At 37.0% G+C, this 27,980-nt stretch overlaps 1 protein-coding gene across 2 annotated transcripts in view; it reads right to left on the reverse strand.

Moving 5' to 3' along the window:
* kiaa0586 (KIAA0586 ortholog) overlaps positions 1-27,980 on the reverse strand; it is a 379,886-nt gene that overhangs the window by 261,005 nt on the left and 90,901 nt on the right. The gene's annotated exons all lie outside the window — the stretch shown is intronic.

Here is a 27,980-nt window from a genome sequence, read left to right on the forward strand (position 1 = left end):
CCATGAATTCAACAATTTCAGTATAGTATTGTATTTCCACCATTTCATATTAAGCTGATCAAGTCTGTATGCCTGAAATACAAAACACTCAAGCATGTATTTAAATTCCCCCCATTCCCATTGCCTCTCTTTTCCTTCCATTAAACAACCTGCACCACACCAACTCTCCGTCATCTGACTCTGGTATCTGGAGTTTTCAACCCCCCTCCCCCCAACCCTCCCACTCATAGCAATTTACGTCTCACCATCAGAAATTCCCACATTTAAAAACACAACTTCCCTTCAGCCATCTCTGCTCTTTTAAAAACTGTCCTGAAATCAATTAATTCCTCTTTTGATCCCTCCTCCTTTGCATGCTTGTCTTCCTACTGATCTCCTTAGGAATTTTTCAACAGTATTGGCAACATTGATGCGAATTGTTATTGCTGTAGCTGATTTGGTTTGTTTAATGAAATATGCATATTTTATCTCCCAATAACATTCAGTTCAAAAATATGCTGCAGTTCACAACTGAAGGAATGGTCAGTGTAATTGTAGTAACAGCACGGTTACATTCCCTTTGGCCCACCAAGTCCATGCTGACCAACAAGCACCCTTTTATATCAATCCCATACTAATCCAATGTTATTCTCTCCACATTCCCATCAACTCTTCCCAATTCTACCATTCACCTACGCACTAGAAGCAATTTACTTTTAACCCACATCGTTGGAACGTGGGAGGAAACAAGAGCACATGGACAAAACCCACACAGTCACAGGGTGAAAATGAAAACTGCACACAAATAACACAGAAGGTTAAGATTAAACCTGGGTCACATGAGCAGTGAGGCAGCAGATATGCCACTGTGCCATCCAATCTTCTTCTAAATGCTTATGAAATTCAAGAGAGTTAATATTTTTAAAATTTCTGATACAATTCTCAACTGCATTCTCTTCCAATATGACAAATTCCAATCTAAACTTGTGGCAATGAAATTCCATCTCTTGTTTATTGTATTAGGAAGCCGCTAAGGAATTAAACTTGTATTTGGCTTTCTTGAAACAGTTTGAAACCATGTCTCCTCTTTCACCTCAGGGAAGTGTGCTGGGAATAGCAGTGCTTGACTTGCCAGAACATTCATAATGGCACCTCACTGTTTAAATGTCAAAGACATACTGATATATTTTTCAATGTTTTGTTAACTGTCTTATAATAAATGTGTAATTTTGTTCAATGGAAAAATAATGATGCAAATACACATGTTCAAACGTCAGATTTAGTTCCTCTTTTAAATTATGACAATGCATCTTATGTTTTAGTGCCTGCTTTAATTTGTAAAAAGTGAAAATCATATCAAGAGCTACCTGCTGGAACTGTCATCTATTATCACCAAAATATGAATGACAGCCAAATAAACTGAATGTAATTTAATTTTATCATCATACCTTCATTGTTCATAATCTCTTTTAGCCTTTAATGGATCAACTGAATGGTGTATCTTGATTTCTTCCAAGTTCTTCAATGGGGAAATGAAAAAGTTGTTTCTTTTAATTCATTAAAATCTTATTTCTTTATATTGCTACAATGCTCACCCTGTACTTTCAATAGCTCCACCCCAGGTACTTCATCCTTGGTTCCTGGCCTTATTACTCATTGTTTGTCCATTCAAGTGGGACCACACTTACATGGTTCTATGTATATTCACACAGTAGCAACCAGAGAATCACTAGCATGTGCACATTTTCCCAAACTGACATTGTTACCTCTGGAGCTCTTGATACCTCTGGTATCCTTCGCCTTTATCCGCCTGTTGCCCCTCACTATCATCATCTGAAAACATAGCATAGCTCGATGACACTCACCATGTTCTCTTCTGACTCTGCACTTTCTTAACTGTCAATCTGCTTGCTGATATCCTGTACTAATTCGGGAGAAATTTCCTCCAACTAACCACTATGAAGATCAAATGGGAAAGTGGGCCAAGGAATGATAGATGGAATTTAACTTGGTCAAGTGCAAAGTGATGCAGTTTGGAAAGTTAAACCAAGGCAGGATGTACACAGGGACAGACAAGGCCCTGGTACTGTATTATACAAGGTGCTGTAGAACAGAGAGACCTAGGAGTACAAGTACATAATTCCCTGAAAGTGGCGAGACAGGTAAACAGGGTGGTGAAGGAGAAGTATGGCACACTTGACTTCATCAGATAGGGCACTAAGTACAAGAGTTAGGACGTCATGTTACCACTGTACAAGACTTTGGGGAGGCTGCACCTAGAATCTTGTGGGCAGTTCTGTTCTACAGGAAGGATGTGATCAAGCTAGAGAGGGTGCAGAAAAGATTCAAAAGGATGCTGCCAGGAATGGAGGGTTTAAGTTATAAGCAGAGACTGGAAAGGCTGGGACTGTGTTCCCTGGAGCGAAGGAGGCTGAGGGGTGACCTCATTGGGGTTTATAAAATCATGAGGGGCAAAGATAAGATGGATTGTCACAGTCTTTTACCCCGAAAGCAGGGAAGTCTAAAATTAGAGGGCATAGGTTTGAGGTGAGAGGGGAAAGATTTGTAGGGGACCTGAGGGGTAAGTTTTTCTACACCAAGGGTAGTGGGTACATGAAACGAGTTGCCAGAGGAAGTGGTACAGGTGGGTACAATTACAAAGTTTAAAAGACATTTGGACAGGTACATAGATTGGAAAGATTGAGATGGATATGGCCAAATGGGACTAGCTCAGGAAGACACATGATCAGCATGTACAATTTGGGCCAAAGGGCTGTTTCTGTGCTGTATGACTCATAGAACATAGAATACTACAGCACAGTACAGGCCCTTTGGCCCACAATGTTGTGCCAACATTTTATCCTGCTCTAACATCTATCTAACTCTTCCCTCCCACATAGCTCCCCATTTCTCTATCATTCATGTGTCTGTCTAAGAGTATCTTAAATGCCTCTGATGTATCTGCCCCCACAACCACTGCAGGCAGTGTGTTCCACACATCCACCACTCTCTGTGTAAAACTTTTACCCTTGACATCCCCCTTATACCTCCTTCCAATCACCTTAAAATTATGTCCCCTCGTGTTAGCCATTGTCACCCTGGGAAACAGTCTCTGACTGCCCACTCGATGTATACCTCTTACCATCTGGTACACCTCTATCAAGTCACCCCTAATCCTCCTTTGCTCCAAAGAGAAAAGCTCTAACTCACTCAACCTATCCTCATAAGACATGCTCTCTAATCCAGGCAACATCCTGGTAAATCTCCTTTGCACCCTCTCTAAAGCTTCCACATCCTTCCTATAATGATGCATCCAGAACTGAACACAATACTCCAAGTGTGGTCTCATCAAAGTTCTATAGAGCTGCAAGATCACCTCGCAGCTCTTGAACTCAATACCCCGACTAATGAAGGCCAACATTCCATACGTATTCTTAACAACCCTATCGACCTGTGCGGCAACCTTGAGGGATCTATGGAAGTGGACCCCAAGATCCCTCTGTTCCTCCACACTGCTAAGAGTCCTGCCATTAACTTGTATTCTGCCTTCAAATTCGATCTCCCAAAGAGTATCACTTCACACTTATCCCGTTGAACTCCATCTGCCACTTCTCAGTCCAGGTCTGCATTCTATCAATATCCTGTTGTAATTTACAGCAACCTTCTACACTATCCACAACACCACCAACCTTTGTATCATCAGCAAACTTACTAACCCACCCTTCCACATCCTCATCCAAGTCATTTATAAAAATCACAAAGAGCAGGGGTCCCAGAACACCACTGGTCACTGACCTCCAGGCAGAATACACTCCATCTACCACCACCCTCTGTCTTCTAATGGGCGAGCCAATTCTGAATCCACACAGCCAAGTTTCCCTAGATCCCATGCCTCCTGACTTTCTGAATAAGCCTTCCATGAGGAACCTTATCAAACGCCTTAATGAAATCCATGTACACCACATCCACGGCTCTACCTTCATCAATGTACTTTGTCACATCAAAGAATTCGATCAGGCTCGTGAGGCACGACCTGCCCCTCACAAAGCCATGCTGACTGTCCCTAATCAGCCTATGCTTCTCTAAATGCCCATAAATCCTGTCTCTAAGAATCTTCTCCAGTAATTTGCCCGCCACTGAAGTAAATCTTACTGGTCTGTAATTCCCAGGGTTATCCCTACTCTCTTTTTTTAAACAAGGGAACAACATTTGCCACTGTCCAATCATCTGGCACTACTCCTGTGGCCAGTGAGCACACAAAGATCATCGCCAAAGGCGCAGCAATCTCGTCCCTTGCTTCCCGTAATAACCCTGGAATATATCCCATCTGACCCCGGTGAATTATCTATCCTAATGTTTTTCAAAAATTCCAGTACATCCTCTTTCCTCACGTCAACGTCAGCCTGTCGTACGCCATCCTCACAAACGTCAAGGTCTCTCTCTCTGGTGAATACTGAAGCAAAGTATTCATTAAGGACCTCCCCAACCTCTTCCAACTCCAGGCGCATTTTCCTCTTTTATCCCTGATCGGTCCTACCCTCAATCTAGTCATCCTCTTATTCTTATTCTTCACATAGAACGCCTTGGGGTTTTCCTTGATCCTACTTGCCAAGGTCTTCTCATGCCCCTTCTAGCTCTCCCAAGTTCATTCTTAAGCTCCCTCCTGGCTAACTTGTAACTCTCCAGAGCCCTGTCTGATCCATGCTTTCTAAACCTCAGGTAAGCTTCTTTCTTCCTCTATGACCTAACAGATTATTACATGGTCCTCAATCAGTTGTTGTTTAGTAAAAACAAACCTGTGAAACTTCTTGGAATATATTGCTAATGCAACATAGAAATAAATGTCATTGTTAGAACATAGAACATAACAGCACAGTACAGGTCTTTCTGCCCACGATGTTGTGCTAACACTTTATCCTGCTCTAAGATCTATCTAACCCTTCCCTCCCATGTAGCCCTCCATTTCTCTATCATCCGTGCGGCTATCTAAGAGTCTTTTAAATGTCCCTAATGTATCTACCCCCACAACCTCTGCCAGCAGTGCATTCCACGCACCAACAACTCTCTGTGTAAAAAACTTACATCTGACATCCCACTTATACCTTCCTCCAATCACCTTAAAATTATGTCCCCTCGTGTTAGCCATTTTCACCCTGGGAAAAAGTCTCTGACTGTCCACTCAATCTTTGCCTCTTATCATCTTGTACACCTCTATCAAGTCTCCTCTCATCCTCCTTCTCTCCAAAGAGAAAAGCCCTAGCTCGCTCAACCTATTCTCATAAGACATGCTCTCCAATCCAGGTAGCATCCTGGTAAATCTCCTCTGCACCCTCTCTAAAGCTTCCATATGCTTTCTGTAATGAGGCAACTAGAACTGAACACAATACTCTAAGTGTGGTCTAACCAGAGTTCTATGGAGCTGCAACATTATCTCGCGGCTCTTGAGCGCAATACCCTGACTAATGAAGGCCAACACACCATATGCCTTCTTAACAACTATTATTCAAGAAACTATTGTTATTCAAGAAACTATAAATACAAGTTGCTGTTATTGTCTTGATGGATGTTTTCCTGTGTTAAAGATGCTATATAAATGAAAGTTATCATGGTGACAAACAATTCTGGGTTATTGCACAAGTAAACCACATTCTTTTGCTGATTAGCTGATCTTAGCTCAGGAAGTAATACTAGTGCTTTGAATTGAGGCAAAAACTGGGCAAACTTCCAGCTGTTGATCATTATTCAATGACCCCTGCTGGAAGTGTGAAAAATTCCACTTGGCTATGACATTAAGCTCAGACATAGGCTGTCTTTATGTTCATAAAACTGAGTAAATTAAATCTATATGCAGACTAAGTTAAAGCTATTTAAAATGGTTCACCTTTGTGCTGACATAGACATTTAGATTTTTACCTTAAGGAATCCAAATAGGTATTAACAATTTCTTCAAGCAAGCCATTGTATTTCTTTTACATATTTACTGTCATTTACTGTTAGTTTTCATTTGACGACACTCCACCTATTTTTGATTGCACGTGTAGACTTAACAAAAGATTACAACTAGACATAAAAGAATACTCATGAGATATGAATGTGCCAGAGAAACATGGACTGGTTATGGCATTTGTTCACCTAGCTACCAAATTTAATGACACTTTCTGTCTCAAAAAGTCATGATTGCAGTACCATGAATGTTTTAAAGCTACATGATAGCATTTAACAGAACAGCACAACACAGAAACAGGCCCCTCAGCCATGTATCATTGCTGTATCATCTTAGCAAGAACAATTATGTACATTTCACCAAAAAGTTACTTTCAAATATCCTGTAGAGTGTATAGAATGCCATAACTGATGATAAAAGGCAAATGAGATCCTCCCATTTTTGTCAGCACCACATTTTACTTCAGGCTTTTAGCTTTCTTCCCATTTGGCTAAATGACCAGCAAAGCGGCTGAACTACAAAATGAAAGTGTCGAATGCCAATGTTGTAACACTTTAGAAAGGCTCTCAATAGTTAAACCCACGAATCAACCTCCCGGAAAGAGTTCAGGAAATGGGCAAAATCTCCTTCAGAAACTTTAATATGGTTGCATCCTCTGATCTGAATTGCATACATATTTCAATTCTGAAAAAGAGGTGCCAAAGCTACCACTTGGCTTTACCTTAACAACAGGTTATTCTTTGAAGTTCCAATATAGGCACACAAAATATACTTAAATGCTACCCTGACAAGATTCAACAACTCAAATTAATGTTTAAAATTTTATTTTTGTCCACTCTGGGGTCAAAAACAGGCATATACAGTACATTCTCGTATTATCCATCATGGATAAAGTCCATGAACTTAATTCAAATAATTACATTCTAGCAATTTGCTTTAATACTTGGGATTTGACTGTTTGGCTTAAATGAGGATGTGAATTTCTGTCAAAAATGGCTCTGGATATACCATCTATAAATGAAATCTAAAATGGAATTTATTTGACTGTGGTTACATGCACAATTTGTCCTTCTGCACAATGGTGTGCAAGTATTCAGCTATCTTAATTGTTATTCATTTTCTAATAAAAGTACACTTCCACACACAATGCTTTCTACCTTGGTTATCTGAAAAGAGCTATCATAGTTAGAATTTACAAAGAAGGGATACAAGAAAAACAAATTGGCAAATCAAATAAATTAGAACTTTTTTTAAACCAAAAAGGAACAGGAAAAAGCCTTCACTGCCTACATGTTCAAAGAGGTCAGGAAATACTGCCTTAGCCCTGAGCAGCTTATCTGCCAAAATGAAATGCTTTAGATTGCACACATTACCAGTCAAGAAGCCCCAGGCTTTGAAGGAGATTGCTGACATCATTGTCTGTAAATGGTTTGCCACAAAGCTGCAACTAATACAGATGGAATGTTAAAAAAAAACTCATTTTTTGGACATCTCAGCTGAGAAGGATACCAACTCCTTTTTCATGCCACTATATGCTGTACAATTATCAGAATCAATTAAGTTATGTACAAAAGTAAACATAATAAAGGTATTCTGGTAGCAGAGTTGAAAACAAACTTGGGTACATGAGAAGTTAATTACCTAGTGCCCTTGCTGGAGCTCTTGTACCCTTGCATTCCAGAATAAATCAATCCTATTTGAAAGGCTGGTTGCCAGAAGCAATGATACAGTCAATGATACAAGAGTCAAATCTGTTACATTCTTTTCTGTGAAGTTAACAAAAATAAACAAAAATAATTACAAAATGAGAATTATCAGAATGCAGAAATTTATGGAGTACAATGTTGGACATGTCTCAGAGAGGGCCTTGAAGGCAGCCAAAGATGTTACAATTTTTAATTTCCAACTGCTGCAAGTTGCAGCAACAACTGCCTCCTATATGATCATTTCAACAGTATCATTTATCATACACTTGCCATTTTCCTCAAAATTTAATGCTAGTTTCATCTGGGATCCAAACTGATCAGAGAATCTGTAGCAGTATTTCAAGCAATGATTAACTATTTCCTAACCAAGCTGAAAGGTTTAGCAATTATTTATATAAACTATCTGGTATCTGTCACATACTGCCAGATATACAATGCATGCAGATTCCTGTAAGTATCCTGCAGATACTTAAAAATGTGAAAGTGCATCTCAAAAGCCATGACCATTAATTAAGAAGGGCCATCGTAAAGTATATTTTGGTTAAAAAGCGACCCTTTTAAGCTACTTAAGCTTTGTGGCACAACAATCAAATACACATTCCAACATTTACATTTTAAATTTAGAGCAAAATTACTCACAATCTTTGTGCACATCACTAAATGATTTGGGTAACCATTTTAAAAGCACATCAAAATAGAGTTCGCCAATGCTTGGAAAAGAATTTATTTTTCTATTTTGAGCACCAGAAAACAGATTCCTGGCCAAGTAAAACACTTTTAGAAATATATTCTGGTTCCCTTCTGCTCTGACACAACTAATAACTTAGAACAGCATTCCTCATTTACCAAGTGTCATTACCCATTGCCTACATCATCCTTCCTTATGGTACTTTTGTGAGAGTCTGCCAATGCTGGACAATTTTATGATGCAAACTCATATTAACTTGGAACAAATATATTTCACATGGAACCCTTAAGTGGATAGTGAGTGATTTTCATTCTTGGCAGCATGGAAGTTCCAGGAAAGATGTGGCAAATGACCATGTTAACTTGGTCTCAATCAATTATAGAATAACATAGAATGGAAGGCCACCATTTGGTCCAACACTTCCAATCCCAAATATTTGGAAAAATTCACAATTTCCCACTCCCCTGACCTTTAAAAAAATAATTTCCTGAAAATATTTTTAATTATTTATCAAGTTGCCTTTAGAAAGTAACTACTGAGCCTGCCTCTAGCACCCTTTCAGAGGGTGTACTCCAGATCATAACAACGCATTAGCTGAAATGTTCTCCTAGTTCTTTTGCCAATTACTATAAATCTGTGCTCTCTGGTTACTGACACACCATAAATAATTCACATTAATTTCAAAAACAATTATGATTTTGAACCTTTACCAAATAACCTTTGGACTTTCTCTGCTCTATAAATAGGACTTTCTCTCTTTTCTTCATGCCAGTGAAATCTTTTCTCAGTACTTGAAGCCACTACATCCATTCCAAAGTGTCATCCACATATGGTTTCATATTGACAAAATTCCAAATAACATCTCTCACATAAATGCTAACTTACATTGGTGAGAATGATAGTACTGATGTAGGAATCAGGATTTCATGAATTTTGAATTTACCAAAACCTTTGAGCTCATTTCATAATGAAAAGGAAGCAGCCATTTGGCTCAGAGTATCTGTCAACTCTCACAGCAGTCTCATTCCCCACCCATTTCCTTGTGACCCGTTCTCTCACAGTTATTTATTAACACGCACCGTAACTCCACCCTTCCCCAATTCAATACCTACATAACTGGCAATTTACTGTAGCCAATTGACCTGACATCCAGCATGTTTTTATGATGTGGGAGGAAAATGGAACATTCTGGGGGAAACCCACACATTCACAGACAGAATGTACAAATTCCATACAGACAGCAGCGGAGGTCAGAATTGAACCTGCATGGCTGAAGCTGTGAGGAAACAAGCTCTGGAAAATTAATTTTAATTCAAAGTGGAGAAGAAGACAGGCACCTCCAATTGATACTGATAAGTTACATATAAAAATCATGACAAACCTCATTACAAATATCAATCTCAACAGCATTTGAAGATACAAAATTCAGATCACCCTTCCTGCAAAGCCACTTCTTGATACAAATGAAATTAAATACCCATGAAAATTCATACGAATTACCTGTGAAACATTTGAGGGATGGGGCAGTCAGGACCAGTTAAGAGCCACAGTGGGATTGTGTAATCCCAGAAAACTATGCTACAGGTTGAACATGAAGTCTACACAAAAATTTGGATGATTGCTTCAGTAGGGGTAAAGTTCCGAATCAGCTCTCAAGGTGATGTTATGGTTGTCATTGTTTTCCACAGTTAATCTGGAACACGCCCAGCAAAAGTGTCACACAACAACAGTGCCTGGCAGAGCTTTATGGCTGATATTTATAAAAATAAAACTGAACTGTGGCCTATATTTACATTCCCCTTTAGCTATAATATTTTAAACCAACAATTGCATATACAAAGACACATTATTTAATCGGATGACTTTTGCATCAATACAAATTTTGGAAATATTTCCCACAGTGGTACAAGATGGCCACGTAGTTTAACTTGCAACGATTTTCTTAAGCTTTATTTAGAACAAATATTTTTGGTAAACCAAATAGCATAATGAGTACAGCAGCAGAAATCCAGTCACTCTATAAAATATATGTTTTTTATGCCAAACTATTGCATTTACAGTTTCAGCTTCATGTGAAAACAAAATCATAGGTCATGCAAGGCATTCAAGCTTCCTTGACTTGTTTACCAAAATACTGTTTTCCATTAGTATGAACAGCTGTTTGCTCAATCAAGCATGCATCAGCAACAGTGCTCAGAAATGCTTTTTTTTAAAAAAAGAGGTGGGGGTGGGAGCAGGAAGGGAGAACCTGGGCCCCTTCATTAATTTTGTATAGTATTACTGTCAGCTTCAGCCATAATAGCCTCCTTAATTAAGACAATGGTAAAACTAAACGTGACTAAATCTTGAGATATAAGTGAGATGTTTGAGAACTGCTACATTTTAGTTGAGCTTATTATATGAGGTAAAGAATAATAACCCAGCAGTGTGCTTTAAAGTCTGCTGATTCAACCCTGCATCTTTGCAAGAAAAATTGAAGACAAACATATTTAACATTGTTCCAAAATGTAGTTCCATCTCTTGGTAAGACTCGAGTTTTGTATTTCGTATCTTGATTTTACTTCAACCTGTTTATATACATAATGTTGAAAAGTATACTAAATGTAAAACATTTTATCATTGGGTAGATAAGAAGCCTTAATGACAAAAACTGCACATTTATTGTTAGTTTTAAAATTTTGATTTTAATAAAGTTGTTCCTGGTACTCCAACATTTCATTTAAAAAAATCAAGAATAAAATGCACATGTGAACCTTACATCAGCCTCCAAAATGTGTGTCTGATTATAATGTAACATCCCTTTTAACATAGTTGCTCAGTGCTAATTTTAGATGTACAAAGAACCTAATTTCTAAATCAGCCAGGAGGTCTAAAACAAAAATAAGAATCCACACTATGTCTTATTTGTCCTGTACTCCAGGAGTAGAGGGGCAAATTTCATTTTAAACATTGCAACATACACATATTCCTTCCTTTATTGCTGCATAATTATCAACTTAATCTTGTTAACTTGCTTTTTTTGTTGTAATGCATTTTGTTTGTATGAATTTTGTGTTTTGCATCCAACATCTGGCATATATCCCTTAATTGTGCATTTTATGGGGATAGGTAGCACTATCTCATTATTCTTTTTTTTAAAATGCTATTAATTTAATTTTGCAATTCATAGATTTTTGTCTTTGCACTATACTGCTGTCACAAAACAACGAATTTCACATCACGTGTCAGTGATAATAAGCCTGATTCTGACAAATTTTGCCCTGATATATTTAATTCTTTGATTTTCCTTAAAGGAATGAAAAATTTATTTCACCTCCCTATACCACCTCAGTTTCAAACCAAGCTCCCTTAACAAAGTACTAACCTTGTAAACTATCAGACTACCAATTTTTCTGCAATCTAATCTTCACTGTTCAATTTCCTTAAGTTCTCTCAATCTTTCTCTAAATTTTGCTTTTTTTCTGACAGAATCAGCGATGAATTCAAACACAACTCATTCTTAATTCAAGTGCACAATCTGAAACCTATGAAATTACCCAAAATGACAACACATGCAAAAGATTTTGAACAGTTAGCTTTTTTTGGTGCTTCTTGTATTTAGTGCAATGTGTTGTTGAATTGGACTACCAACAAAAACTAAGGACCACATGAACACTGTGGTGGAAAAAAGAAAACATTTCCCTAGGATACAACCAACAATGCAATATTACCAAACATGTGCTTGAACATTTGCATTGGTTATCTGTTGTTGTCCAACACCATATTGATCTTGAAGCAGCCATATCATACTCTGAATGTAGACATCTTCTAGCAATTGTGTTCTAATTGTTCTGCTTTATTGACAACTTGAATTCTACTCAGCAATCAAAAACAAAAATAGTCAAATGTGAACCAATAAGGCAGAGGGAACCAAGTATTAACTGTGCCTAGGATTTAAGTTTGTTATTATTTGACCAGAGTCATGGAGCCTGTTTCTGTGCTCTCCCACCCATCATGTCCATTCTGGCTTCAGGTACCTACATATACATAACCCATTTTCCAGCACTCCTCCCATAGCCTTCTGTGCCATGGTGTTTCAGGTGTTCATCTAAATAATTTTAAATTTATTGCCCTGACTGGTATGAACTCTTCAAAAGTCAAGCTATTTTAGTGTTCCGTTTCCACACGTGAAATAGATCAATAATAACTCTAATCATCCACCACATTATGATGCTTCTCAGCTATCTTATTCATAACCTGCACCACAGCCACTGGCTGTATTCCAGATTTTAACCACCCTCTGAGTGAACAATTTTTTTCTCAGATCCCTTCCAAATCTCAATCAGGCCTCCTGTGCTCCAAAAAAACAAACCCAGCCTAGCCACTCTCTCCTCAGAGCCAAAATGCTCCATCCCATGCGACATCCAACTGAGGGAGAAAAAGACACTATGGATGCAACAAACAATCTGCTGAATGAACTCAGCTGGTCAAGCAGCATCTGTGGGAGAAAAGGAATTGTCAATGCTTCGATTTGAAACCCTGCATCCAAGTGAATCTGCTTTGTACTCTCTCCAGGGCCATCACATCCTTCCTATAGCGTGGCATTCAGAGGCTGCAGCTGGATTGCTGTCTGCAGCTAACTAAATGTTTTGTACAGTTGCACAATGGCCCCCTTGCTAATGAAGCCAAGTGTCACGTAACCACCTTATTTATCTGTGCTGCTACCTTCAGGGATCCTTGGACATGTATATCAAGGACTGCTTCTCAGTATTTCCTCGGGTCCTACCATTCGATATCTCTATCCTAGCCTTATCAGTGCTCATATTTTTCAGGATTAAATTCCATCTGCCCTTTCTTTGCCCACTTTGCTGACTAATCAATATCATAAAGCCTCAAACCACCAGGCCTACTTTGTGAATTCAAATTACAGAAATATATAGGTTAGTGGAAGTAAGTGATTACGGGGAACTTGCCCTCTGTTTCTCAAGCATTACTGCCAGGACTGATAACATCAGTAATGATGCATGTTATTTGTGTCTCTGTTTCCCCAAGTTGATCAATTGAAATTGACACAATATGTGAAAATGAATGCAATGCTCTATTTGCTTGAAAATTAATTGTGGCCTTTTTTCTGTTTTTGGGCACACTTGTAGCTTAAATAACTGTCTGGCTGGTACACATGAAAAGCACAAACCACCATTTTCATCTCAAGTTAAGTATGGACCTGGATGTAGCGGTTGGCAGTAAAGGAACAACATTCACTATTTAGTACACAGACAGATTTCCATGAGTCTTTTGGGCAGATGCTGTAATTGGGTGCGTGATGTAGTGCAGCATCCTTTATTGGGATCAGTGGCACTCACTCACAGAGTGTGAAACATTAAATTTTTACAACCAGATTGATAATGTGTTGTTGCAATAGTAATCCTGCTCCATGCGAAAGGAACTTCAGGTTCAGACATTTGGTGAGTGTGCATGGCTGAGGAGCCAATGGTGCAAAGCTACCATCTGCGGGATTATCACTGAAAGCGTCTGAGTCAGAATCCGGCCTAGACGGAAAGCACACAGTCTAAATCAGCAGGTATATTCCAGCTGGAATAAATTAAAATTTAACTCAGGTGCAAAAAGCAAAATAAGAGTGAAAGAAAATGGGAATAAGAGAAAGACGTCAAAGCAAAAATGAAAAAAAAATCAAAATTTCTATCCATCTTCAGTATTAATTAAATTCTCAGTGTCCGAGACATCTGACTTGCTAAAATAAATTCTCATATAGATTATTTATCAGTAATTCTAATCTATCACCCATCAAAAATTAACACGCACTCTTCATGCACCAGCTCCAATTGGCGAGTTTTCCCACGTATCTTGTGATTCAACTGTAACACTGCCTTCAATGCCCAGTTCATCCGCAATGTACTACAATGGTCTTCACAGATGAAGCAGAAGCAAAGTGATGTGGAATGGAAATTCCACATTTCCATTTCTATTGAGCACATGGATGCACTAGAAGTTACTACATTCTCAATCTTCATAAAGTAACTATTTTCAAATTCGTTGAAACTCTCAAAATGAAATGCAGAGTAGTACCAACATCAGTTAATGTGCTACATTTTCAACATAAAGATCACAGCTCATCAACCAAAGTGATTTAAATCCACATGCTTTATTAAAGTTCTGATTCAAATTTTAGTAACTGAATGGGTTAAAGCACAAAGCACACAACATAAAAGGGAAAATAAATTACAGTGGAACTACAAGTTCTTAGAAATGTATCTGATTCTTTTTGATGTTTCTTTGCAAAGTTAACACAAGGCTACAATTCTGAAACATGAAACACAACCATTAATTTTCCTACAACAGCAATAGACAATATATGCTTCTGCAAATTCCATCAACACAAAATGTATATCTGTAACAATGCAAGTCTAATATTCATTAAAAACTTCAAAAGAACAGACTACACCAAAGACCCTTTATCCCCCTAAATTTCTCCTTTTATCAATAAATTACAAATCAAATAGGATAAAATTTACAGAACTGACTTTTGCAAGAATACCACAAATCAATGGCTGATGCTGCATTGAAAAGGTTTTCAGACAGGGCGAGTGAAATAAAAGCTTGAAAGTCTGCATCCCATGCACCCGCACCAGGGAATTAAATCACACTTTTCCAGATTAGATTCCCCAGCTGGTATATGATACAGCAGAAATGTGTTAGTATTTTTAGATGGTGCTTGATCTCAAATCTAGATCAGGCAAAAAAAAAACACAGCCATGTGTTTCTGTGTAATAGCTTTGAGAGAAGTGTCTCGCAACATTACTGATGACAAACATTTCCAGGAATTAATTAATTTCTATGGTAATATTCATGAACACAGTAACCAGTGGTGGCAGCAGCGTCTTATGCTATCCTAACACTACTTGTTAATATTTAGATGTAGCAGTTCAATTATCATTGCTATTTAAACTCTGTAGCAAATGACATTTCACAAGTATACATTTGTTTGCTTCTTTATGTCCAGGAGCACAGCATTCAAAAGTGTTGTGTAAACACTAACACAACTCAAGTCCTAAACAAATGCAACAATATTTCTTTCTGCCAACCAGCTACCCATTTTGCAAGTTATATTTATCGTGCGAAGGGTGGGCAAAATAGCAGGGAAGGGTCAACTATTAAATCTGTGTGCCAGTTTAGCACACCCATCTTTGAAATACAACACTCAGCTATCCTGCACTCGAAACTCCACTGCATCATTCTGCAGAATAATCAATTTCTCAGACTGTGCAGTATTCTACTCACATGCCACTGTAATAAAAGCCCACTTAAATGAGAGGCAGAACAGCTGCCAGAATACAGAGCAGCTAAAAATAAAGCCACTGATGGAATTAGCCTTAGCAGCATAGCAGTCACAAAAGAGCTGCTCTTCAGTTTCTACTCTTTTCACTATGCAGACATGGAAGCCCTTAGAAACATCAATTAACAATGAAATGATTTGTGAATAATATTTCCAGTCTAATAATGTATCTGTTTTAAATGCTTTAACTTAAGATTAACTTCGAAGTAAATCACATTTTCTGTTTGCTTATGCAAATTGAAATAACCAAACCCACTGAGCTCTGAAATTTGTGATAAGTACTCTGCCACCAGTTTTCCGATCATTTATTTTCATTCTATTGAGAAATATATTTACAAACAGAGTAAAGAATTCACCATTAAATCAGTCTTTTGCTTCTTCTCAATAAAGAGGCAAATGGTCAATCACATTACTATAAATAAACAATGTTTTCCCAGTTAAAAATTATTTCTTCATATTTTGTTGTGATGTGGTAAAAGATTGCATCAGTCACACAATAAAAATATCCTTCAAATCAATTAACCAATTTATTTTTTTTAATAAAGTACTTAAATTGCTTTCATTGGTTATATCTAATGTCCGGGTATTAATGTTAGTTCCCAAACCCCTGAATTTAAAATCAACTTCTGTAGTAGTTATTTCACCTTCAGTCTTGGTGCACAGTAGATCATCCCAAGTAACACTGGCTGATACCAATGGAAATTCTGATTGCCAAAAACCCCAGGAAATAAATCTGAAGAGGTCACTCCATACATTTTTGTGGATTACTGCACAAGACATTCATCTGTTCAATGGAGGGGGCTTGATGACTGTAGAGGGTGGTTATCTGATTTACAGTAGCACAGACATCCAGCATGTACTAACAACTGCTCCTTCAGAAATGCCACTGGGAATGAAGACGACATCACATGACTGTCTAGTCCAGTACCAGTCAAGCATAGTTAATTCCATCTGTGTCCACATGCCTTCACATTCCTTTTGCTGTCTCAGTTTTAAATTACATTGAACGAATTGCCATTAGCAGAAAATAAAATGTGCCAGGCTACACTGCAATTATATACATGCTCACAGGTTAAGCAACAAAATGTGGCAAAAGAGAGAAAAAAAAAGTAAGGAAACCTAATAACAATATATAACATAACCTAGATTGATGCTCCAGTGCTGTACCAAGAGAGTGCTGCAATTGAGGCATTAAAACAAAGCCCCTTGAATCCTTTCAGCCAGGTGCAAAAGATCCCTTGACACTGTTCTGAACAACAGTAGAAGAATATTCCCTGGTAATTTAGCCAATATTTATCTCTCAACTAAAATCACAAAAAAAAAAGACATTGTCATTATTGTATCAATTGTTTCTGGATCTTACTGAGTGCAAATTATTTTAAATCGGGTTTCTCTAACACTCCCAAGTTCCATCATCGCTGTTGTAGTGTAAAGCATTTTGGGACAAACAGAAAGAGCAAGATTTATAAATGTAGGCCTCGTTCTTTCACTCAAAAACACAAAATAGCAAATGTTGTTTTACACAACTTCAAGAAATCCTGAGGTGGAGACAGAGAAGTCCAGAAAAGGAAATGCCATAAATAGACCAGATGAATTTGAGGGCAGAAGTTGGTGGCAAAGGTGATGAAATTGACCAGTTTTGCACGAATGCAGGAAGCAGCACCGATGCAGTTGTTGATGTCATGGAGAAAGAGCTTTTTTTTTGGGGGGGGGGGGGGGGGGGGGTGATGCCGAAATAAGCTTGGAACAAGGATTGTTCTACGTAGCCAACAAAGAGACAGGAGTAGCTAACAACCACATAAGTGTCCATAGCTACCCCTTTGATCTGTGGAAAGTGAGACGAATTCGAAAGAAAAATTGTTGAGGGCAAGGATAGGTTCTGCCAGGCTGATGAGGGTGTTAGTGGGAACTGGTTGGGTCTTTGTTCAAGAAAGGAACAGAGGGCCATAAGAGCTTCCTGATGTTGGGTGGAGGTGTACAGAGACTGGACATCTATGGTAAAGATGAGCCATTTGAGACCAGAGAATTGGAAGGTACTGAAATGGTGCAGGGCATGAGAGGAGTCTCAGATGTAAGTGGGAAGGATTCAAGGCCTCCTGCAAGAATCATGCCTCTTTTTCAATTTCTGTCTCCACTACATCAGTTCTCAAGATGAAGCCTTCAGCTGCAGGGCTTCTGAAGTGTTCTCCTTCTTCCGTAAATGTGGCTTCCCTTCTGCCATGGTTGATGGAGCGCTCACACCTATTTTCTCCATTTCGCACCCCCCCCAACACATCTGCTCTGACTCTGCCCCCCCCCCAAAGTCCAACCGTCCCCCAGACAGAATAGCAATATACTTCCCTTAGTCCTCACCTTTCACCAATACCTGCCTTCCCATCCAATACATTATCCTCGGTTTCCCGCCAGCTCCAATGCAATCCCACCACGAGTCACATCTCCCAAATTCCCCTTCAGCTTTCTGCAACAACAGCTCTCTTTGGCAATCCCTGATCCACTAATCTCTCCTCACCCACCCCTCCCAATCCCATGGCACTTTCCCTTGAAACTGTAGGTGTAACAACTGTCCCTTCACCTCCTCCCTCACCACCCTCCAGTCACCTGCACTTCTTCCAACCTGGTCAATTCCATTCCGTGCCCATGATCTGCTCTGCATTGTGGAAACCAAGTATGGATTCGGCGACTGTTTTGTGGAGTGCCTGCACTGTGTCCATCACGGCCATCTCAAGCTTCCAGTTGCACATCATTTTAACTCTCCTTCCACTCCTACACCAACCCGCCAGTCCTCTGTCTTCTCCATTGCAATATGTAAATTGGAAGAATAACAACATCTCATATTCTACTTAAGTAGCTTACAGCCCAAATGGTACGATTATTGAATTTTCCAATTTCAGGTAAACCCCACAGCCCCAATGCTCTCCTCCCACACATATTTGCCTGTCCACCAATTTTTCTTCTCCCTTCATTCTTCCCCCACACCCTCCCCCCATCCCCTCGTCCAACCTGGTTCCACCTATCCATCACCTCCTCCCCATCTGCTTCCAGCTATCACCAACCAACCTCCATCCCACCCCCCTTCATACTGCTCTACATTGGCAATCTTTCCTGTTTTCTCTCACTCCCAATGCAGGATCTCAACCGGAATCATCAGCTTAGACCTTTTACCTCACTGATGCTGTTTGACCCACTGAGTTCTTCCAGCGTTGTTCTAGATTCCAGCATCTGCAGTCTCTTTTGTCTTCAAAATATATTTCAGTTTTAGTGCAGCACAAATTAATATGAAAAATAAAAAAAAATCCATTGCAGGATAGTTATTACGAATAAAATAGATCCACCTTGCAGATTTACCTCCCATTTATTTCATGTGGCAACTACATCACGGTGACTAAACTATCATAAGCACTGTGCTGTGGATATGGCACGAGAATTTATAACACCCAAGTAATTTTGAAAATGTCACAAATAGATCAAAATTTTAGATTTGATGTGGACCAAGTGATTAGGCTACAGCTACACCATCTTGCAACTTGTGCCAAAAGCTGCAACAAAACTGGACACACAGATAGAGACAGTTAGAAAAATGAGAAATAAATTGGCCAACTCAGAGCAATTCCTTGATCTTAAATACTCTATTATAATGTAGAGAAGAGCCAATCACAAGTGCATCTAATTCATAGCCAGGCTTACAACAGAGTTGGCCACACAACTGCCACAAGCAGGTCATAAACATACCTAGTATTTACAAAACGTTAACTTCTAAAACATATACTGCTTTTATAAAAAACAAGTAGAAAATAAATAAGACATCTTATGGCATCTGCATGATACGGCAGATGGTAATGAAATAGCACTGGTTACCAGAAGATGGCCCATTTTCTTTCCCAACCAGAAATAAATGTGATGCACAAACACAGAAAACAACAGAAGGGGGAATATTCATGAAGCAAGATCCATCAGCTGCCATTTTTAGCACTGGGGATGTCCGTTAATGGGCACCCTTTTAAAGAGCACTTTCATTTCAACAGACATTTATTCAAGCATCAATTTCCTACATATCCTATAGTGTTCACTTAATATAAACAATTAGCTAATGGAATGTTTTGCTCAGTGTTGGACCATTTCCATTCAATATTTGGGGATTCTTGAAACATTAAACTCCAAAATAAAAACAATTGACAAGTTCTGGTTTGATGTTATACCAAAGTGCCTTTCAATTCATGCTAATAGTATCCTACATTTGTCAACTTACTTGCAGAACACATCCAATTCTATTCAATGGCACTATCAGGTTAAATCATTATTTATTAACAAAAATTATTCCAGATAGTTTACATAAATTTTGTCTCTTTAGCATTAAGATTAACTTCTTGTTTATCTAAACGCAGCCATTTCCAAGCTGCAGGCCACATAATAGATAAAAGGAAAACAAATTTAATAGTTAGAAAATATTTCTCATAAACTCACTCCTACATAATTCCGCTTTGGGCCAAAAGCAGTACTTACAATCATACTTTCAGTATTCAAGAACTAAAATCTTTTTGCCAATATATTTTCCAGGAGCTTTTTCCAAAATGCCTTCGATAGTAATGCAGTGAAATGTGGGGGACATCTATTGATTAATAAATTTATGCTGTTATAGTAGCAGTGATAAAGAAGTGTATAGAATATATAACTTTAAGATGTTTTTGTTTTAAGATCATTTGCATTTGGATAAAACAAATGAATTGGCTTTTATTTGAAAGCCTGCAAAATTAGTTGGTGTTATTCTGCTCCAGATTTTGGACTTAAATTTCCAAAACCAAACATCTACAATGCTTTTACATCCAGAGAATATTGTGTGCTAGTCATCAAAGATTAACAGTCTCTAGTAGTTTTTCCTTGTCTAGTATGTATATTTTGCATAAATTCATTCTACAATCGACTTTAGGATAACTTAATTATTACAACTCCGCTTCTTGAAAGCTTTGGTTTCGAGAGATTTGTTAAAACTATCCCAAGCTATTGTATATAAAATGTCTTCTATAACACTGTTAAGTCTTTTTTTCCAGGTGTAAAACAAATCTTGTTGCCTGATTTTTATATTTATAAATTAGCAATGAGTCTAATTTGATTCAAGTAGTATCCTTTCCCACCCTAAAAGATATCTACTAATGCCACACCTCTGGCTTATTAAAGATTTTCCATATTTTCAGAAGCATATCAGTGACAACTGAAAAGATTTTGTAATAATCCCTCAGTCCCAGAAACTAAAAATTTCCTTTATTTTATTCTTTTTTATTTTGTTCGCTGTACAAAACTCACGTTGTACTTGTACCTCACATATTTTCCCCAATAAGATAAAAAGGCCCTGAATCTACAATCAGCAGTGAAGCAACTGTGCATTTTAGCAAACAGAAAAAAAATCCAGAGATCTACAGCAAGAACTTCTTTTTCTGCCACCCATTACAGTCGAGGATCAGTTCAACATGATCCCAGGCGCCCAGCAACTGTGATGTCATTGAGCTGGCTGAGCAGCCAATCACTAATTCTCATAAACAGAAGGTAAACTTCTTAAACATTACACTGTGCACCAGGATTGGAGCAATCATATATGCTTAAAATAGAATCTAAAATATAAACAAACTTTCTCAAAGGTGGTTTTACAGTTCTCTATATTTCAAAGTATGCAAGTAAATTACAATACACAAAATAAATCTGAACCAGATAGTTTGCTCAGCAGTCATTTTTCACAACTTTTTAGGGTTATTTGGCAGTGGGGCCAGTTTGATAAAATCTTATATTTACATCAGAGGCAATTTAAACCAGAGAACGTTGCAAACAGTGTAGCTAGTGAAGGCATTTTGAATTATTGACAACTTCCAGAATTCCAAATTAAGCAAAATATGCACAAAATCTAAAATATTGCTACCAGCTTCAGTGTAACAATGATGAACCCAGTAGCCCCGTTGTCACAGTAAATCCTTGACCTCATAATCTACCTTGTCATGACCTTGCCCTTATTGTCTACCTGCACTGCTCTTTTTCTGTACTATAACATTTTATTCTGCACTCTGTTATTGCTTTACCTTGTACTACCTCAATGCACCGTTGTAATGAATTGATCTGTATAAACTGGATGCAAGACAAGTTTTTCCACTGTAGCTCAGTACATGTGACAATAATAAACCAATATAAATCTAGCCTAATATGTATATAGAGCAGCCAATATGTCGCTTTTGACTATCAATTGTCAGAAAAGATTAATAAGAAATCTAATACCTTAAATCTCTTATTTAAGGCTCAATACCTAAATTGAGCCATATTTCACAAAGATACAAAATTTCATATTGTTGTAGGTATCCAATGGAATAGTTAATTACTGTTAAAAATAAATGAATTACTTAAAATGCAGCACCTGATTATAGACAGTATGATCAAGGGCAGTATATGAAAATATTCCCACTCATGATCTAACCTATACTGTACCTCACTCAAATTAGAACTTTTCCTAGTCACTGGACCAGGAGTTAAAATATTTGTTACAATCCAATTTAATAAGCAGTTTAAATTTTAACATTAACTTGGCTGTACTGTTCTGATTCAATTCTTTTAAATCAAATTAGCCAGGAATATTTAACCCCCACCATAATTCTTGCCAAGCCTTCTGAACCAGCTGTTACAATGTTCAACACATGCTACTTTTTCTCACCAGTAGGAAGAGATCATTACTCTTCCTTCATGCAATGCATTCTGGGTTTATTCATATTCTGTGGTTTTGCCATGAAACTTTCCAGAGGATTCTGGTTCATAAAGAAGCAAATATGTGTTTTGCTTTTGAGCCAAAAGTCTCTGGAAGGTTTTATAGCATGACTACAGAGCACAAACTGACTACAATTAGTTATCTTTCCCAGAATGCATTACTAGAAGGTGAAACAACAATGTCCCCCAGTGGTGAAATTATTCAATGTTACAAGTAGGTTGCTGTGCAAAAAGAAGCATAATTGTAGAGTTGATAGTCACAATTGTCCTTTTTATAACATGGTGCCTGTCAATCCAAATTAATCAAACATAGCCTTGCAGAATCATGACAAATGTAGTTTTGCCAATTTTCTGTGGAAGAATCCTTAAAATTTTAGAACATTTATATAGAGACCATAGGGTTAACCTTTTTTGCTTTGTAAGAATATCCAATACTCTGAAAAGCAATTATTCATGAAAAATGACATAAAAAGGTTCAAGCAGTTTAACACCAAATTGATCATTTGATGAAAAACTTCCTTGGAAAATGCAAATCTTAATCATTGTAATGAAACAGGAGAACTCTTAACATGTTATTCTATTCTTTGTAGCTACTGTTTTCTGGCAGCCTGCAACAATTCCCATGTTCAGACTGTTATTCGGTACGTGATCACTAATGAATTTGTCGTACATAGTTTCAGAATTTATTTTACTTCTGCACGACAAAGTGCTGAAATACCCAAATATAAATAATTGCAGTTTGTATTTTTAATTTTTTTTCTGCTGTTTGCTCCAAGTTTCACATAAACCTTGTGTCATTTCCAGCTGAGAAGGTAGACTTATGTAGGACTCCTGCAAACCAGCCTGATGATTAATGCACCAATGCTTTACAACGTATCTGGAAAAATATACAAGTGGCCATGCCAAACTTTACTGTGAAGTATTATCCAACTGGAAAAAAAGTGGCCATTTTGCTTATGCACCAATTTAGTAACATGATCACTAAAATGGCACGGGGAAGTTCTTTGCCACAGTAAACTTTCATTAATGAAATACTGACTCCAGACACCCTTCTAACTAGATCCACCTGTACCAAAATGCCACAGAAAATATCAAAAATAAGTACTGACAATGAAAACCAAATACAATAGTTTGTTAATAAATATGATATGGCTGAAATTATTGCACATAAATAGCCTCCATTAGTCCACAACGTCTAACACTTTATTTTGGCTGAAGCAAAACATTAACTGTACTAAAAATAACTAAATTATTTTGTTTAAAACAGAAGTGTGTTCAATAAATTAAATCATTATGAAGCATTTAGAATTAAAGTTGCAGTCAATGCTATTCCCAGTGGGAAGCTGCTCATCACTCAAGTGGTTTGCTAGTGGGGGCACATTTCTTAAGAAAAAAATCCAAACACAATTTCAGTGATTTATTTATTTTTTTAAAAAAGCAACAATACAGATAAGGAATCTTATACTCTAATCATATACATTCAATAGAAATAGTAAGGAAATGGGAGCTTTCAGGAAGTACTTTTAACATATTTATTAGCTCAAAATTTTAAAGAAATCCATATGCAAGTTGGCTCAATTACTCAGAATTGACGAAATTCATAAATACATCTCAGTTGAGGTCATTGGGTCTAAGTGCAATCACCCCACACTCAAGCTTTGCAAACACTGCTTCTATAATCACCATTACATCAGCAATTGTATATGTTCTTGTAGAATAATGGTTTACTTGGAGCTGCAGGCAGTCTTTTACATCTCTGATTTGTCTCTGCAGAACATTGTTCATAAACCACCCAAATATGAGAGAAGCACAAAATGACAAAATTACATGGAAAGAGCTGACATGTGGTTAATTCTCCTAACAGATCTACGTTCCAAGCAGATTTATAATATTGCTCATCTTCAACAGTTTTATACATGATGCAAATATTTGGATTAACCTTTTCCTACATAGCAAATACTGTAAAATTAATTGTAGGTTGAGCTACTTAAATGAGAATAGTCATAGAATAAAATAACAACTTAAGCATCTGTTGTTATATATGCAACCCCAATACATTTACTCTAGTTAGCAAGATTAGATATTAGATGTAAATACAGTAAGAAATGCTTTGTCACAAAAAATAATAAATTTGAATTAATTTGGGTTTAAAAAGCACACAAAAGCTGATACACATAGACAATCCTCTCAATTCTCAAGAAACAGTAGGAATAAAGTCCAAAAAGCACAGAGCCACAAATTAAGCAGAAATTATACCCAAGATCAATATTGCAAGCTTAATATACGGATATCCAACAAGTGAAGGATGAATAAATGATGTACTACATGGTATTTCAGGTACTCTAATAACCAACTACAAATATAAATACTAGCCTCCCCACAGACCACAGATAAAATAGGCCTTGATACAGCACTGTTAACTGGTTCTTACACTCTAACTCTTTTGCAAGAGTTCCCAGTTTCTGATTACTGAATACATAATTATAAGCCACAGTCTTACAAAAATATTATTCTGTATTTCTAAAATACATGGTGAAGTCAAATAGTTTAATATACTTGCTCACAAGACAAGATGCAGCCTTCTGGGCATTTCAATGAAAGAGTCAACTGCATTGTTCTGCATCTAGAGTTACATATATGCCAGGTATGGAAAGAGATGGCAGATTTCCTTCCCCAAAGGACATAAGTGATTCAAATGGATTTTATAACAATTCAGATAGTTTCATTGTCATGATTACTGATCTAGCCTTATTTAATTATTCAAATGTAATATTCCCAGATGCATCCACCAGCCTTTCATTGTTCACAGACATATTAAGCCCCAATACAAACTCCAACTCAATCTTCTGTATCAATAGTGAGGGGTTCCAAGTAATAATCTAGTAACTTAATCATTATTCTACCATACTGACTACATTACTAGATTGTCAGTAATGCTTAGAGGTGCAAACTCAAATCCTATTATTCATAGCTTGGGTTTTTAAATGCAGTGAATTACAAATAAATATCTAACAAAAAGTTACCATTGTACTGTGAGCAGGAAACTACTACAATGTCATAAAAACTCAGCTGCTCCACGAACAAACCAAAGTAAAAGAACCAGCATCAAAACCAGATACTTTAACTCCACACGTGTCCGGCTTGTAATGGCTCCCCAAAATGGCCCATTCCGTTCAAGATCAGTGATAAGCAATAAATGATGGTCTGGCCATCCTCACATTCAATGAACTAATGAAACAAAATTCACCTGCTATTGATTTGGAACTGGAGCTTAGATCAATATTAATTGGAACCATTCTATTCATAGCAAATCTTAAAAACCTTTTGCTTCATGTTCCACTCAAAACCAGACCTAGACATTCCAGATATCATTTCCACTAGATCTGTATGAAACAATTTACAAAACGTTATTGTTCTTTTTATAAATCTCTACAGCTTAAAGATATCCAAATATGGTCATTGCACTCCCTTCACCTTTATCTTTTTTTAAGCTGATTTTCTATTACTGTGTTTCCATAGCTGTCTTTCCTGCTAATTATAAGTTGTTGGCATTATCAATTGCTTTAAAAATTGATTTTACTAATACGTACCAACAAGCTCCATTATTACGTATCTGAATTTCACTGCAGTAAGTGCCAGGTCATTTTTTTCCCCATTCAGTACTGAAGATAGCCCGTTTGTATTTTTTAAAACAGAAATTCTAGTTAATTGTTTTTCTTTACAGTATTTGTTTTGATGCATCATTGCTAAGTTGGTGGTGTGTAATGTGCTATTTCATTGTGCAGTACTATGTTCCACGTGGATTTAAATGCTAAATTTCTGTTTACAGTGATAAATGTTTAACAGAACAGCAAATGGAAATATACATCGACACAAAAATAGTCTTTGTTCTTTTTTTTAAAAAATCTGCTTCAATTTTTAAAATTACTCTCCAAAACTGCAACCTATTTCCTGCACGTGGATCCTTCTATTTCAAAATGTACTAATGAATCCTGCTGAATACATTAAAAATAGGGATGCAGGTACAAACCTTAGTTTGTTTTTAAAAAAAAAGTCACCACGGTTAGTCACTTCACCAATGGCAACCATGCCAAGGCCCAAATTCCTCCCCAAATCTTTCTGCATTTCCTTCCTCTGTCACCTGTCCTCATCTTTTTGGCTTGATGTCAGTGCTTAGCAACACTATTGCGTATGCACCTTGATACATTTTGCTGTGTTAACTCTGCTTAATAATAAGTTTCTAATAAAATAATTATGTGCTTCTAATAAAGCAGGTGCAGAACCATACTTTTACAAAGTTAGAAAGATTTGGTTCAATGGGCTACTGTATACCAAAATGAAAATATTTTTAGTAGTGATGATAAAAACAAACAAGGAACAACCCCTTCTGGCTCTACCCCTTCATCCAATTATGCGTAGGAAATTTGGAAATACTCATTTAAAAATGGTCATTGATTGGGAAATTTATGGTAAAGTGGCTTTTTAAAATCTTACTGGAAATTATCTACACCATGTTGTGGGAACATGTAATTTTGTACAAAGTATAAGATCAAAACATAAAATGTCCCATCAAGCATCAATAACTATAAAAATAATTGTAAATATAAACATGAATCCTAACTTTGTACCTTTAGAATCAAAATCTACAACCGATAAACAGTGAATAAATGAAGTACAAATCCTGAATGCAAAGCTCCAAATAAAAAAATCAAGTAAGATTTAGCTATTCTTTGAAAATAGCATCAGCAATAAAAGGAAAGTTTCTTCTATCAAATCACTTACAGAATACATGCAGCTTAGAAGAAATAGAAAAGTTATGAACTATTAATAAAAATGTGAAATTGCCAAGTGACAGTACAAGAATCTAATAACCCATTGATGAAACATTTATAGTGGGTTTGATTAAGTAGCGTGCTAAGCTCTCACATTTTCCTACATCTTCAATTAAAGAGGTGATACAATCTGACAGTTGACTTGATATAGATTGGAGATGCAATAGGTTGAATTAAAAATATACCAAACATTATCACATCTCTCCGGTTAAGTTAGGCAATGCTCACACCATTTTTAAAAAATGTTTGCCAATAACTTTTTCAAAATTGAGAATACTTCAAATATGTTAATCTTCAGAGAAAGTGCATTTCAAATATAGAAACTCAACTGTGCAAAACTAAGAAAATATTAACCGTAGCAGTCCAGATGCAGCACTATGATGCAGCAAGTTGTTTAATAGATATACTGTGGAACCATGACAATTGAGAGTTGCCTACCAGGAATGTAAACATTGTAAATGTATGAAATAGGAAAACTCCAAAAAGTCTAACAATTATCATTCATATTTGTATCTGAAAAATTTTTGATCATTTGCAATAAATATTGAACTGCTCAAAGTTCATATCATTTGAAAAGGTAAAACATGGGATTGAGTTTATGCTGCCTCTGTTCAAGCTAAACAGCTGTTTTTTTTTGGTCTACCATCTGTGATCAAACTTGTTACAATTATCTGGACCACTATAGTTAACTGGCACTGATCTTACACAGTAACATTCAATCAAGCTTCTTTAATCTAAGAACAATTATTTAAGATCATGTTAC

Source organism: Pristis pectinata, chromosome 1 (assembly GCF_009764475.1).
Source record: "Pristis pectinata isolate sPriPec2 chromosome 1, sPriPec2.1.pri, whole genome shotgun sequence".
Taxonomy (NCBI): Eukaryota; Metazoa; Chordata; class Chondrichthyes; order Rhinopristiformes; family Pristidae; genus Pristis; species Pristis pectinata.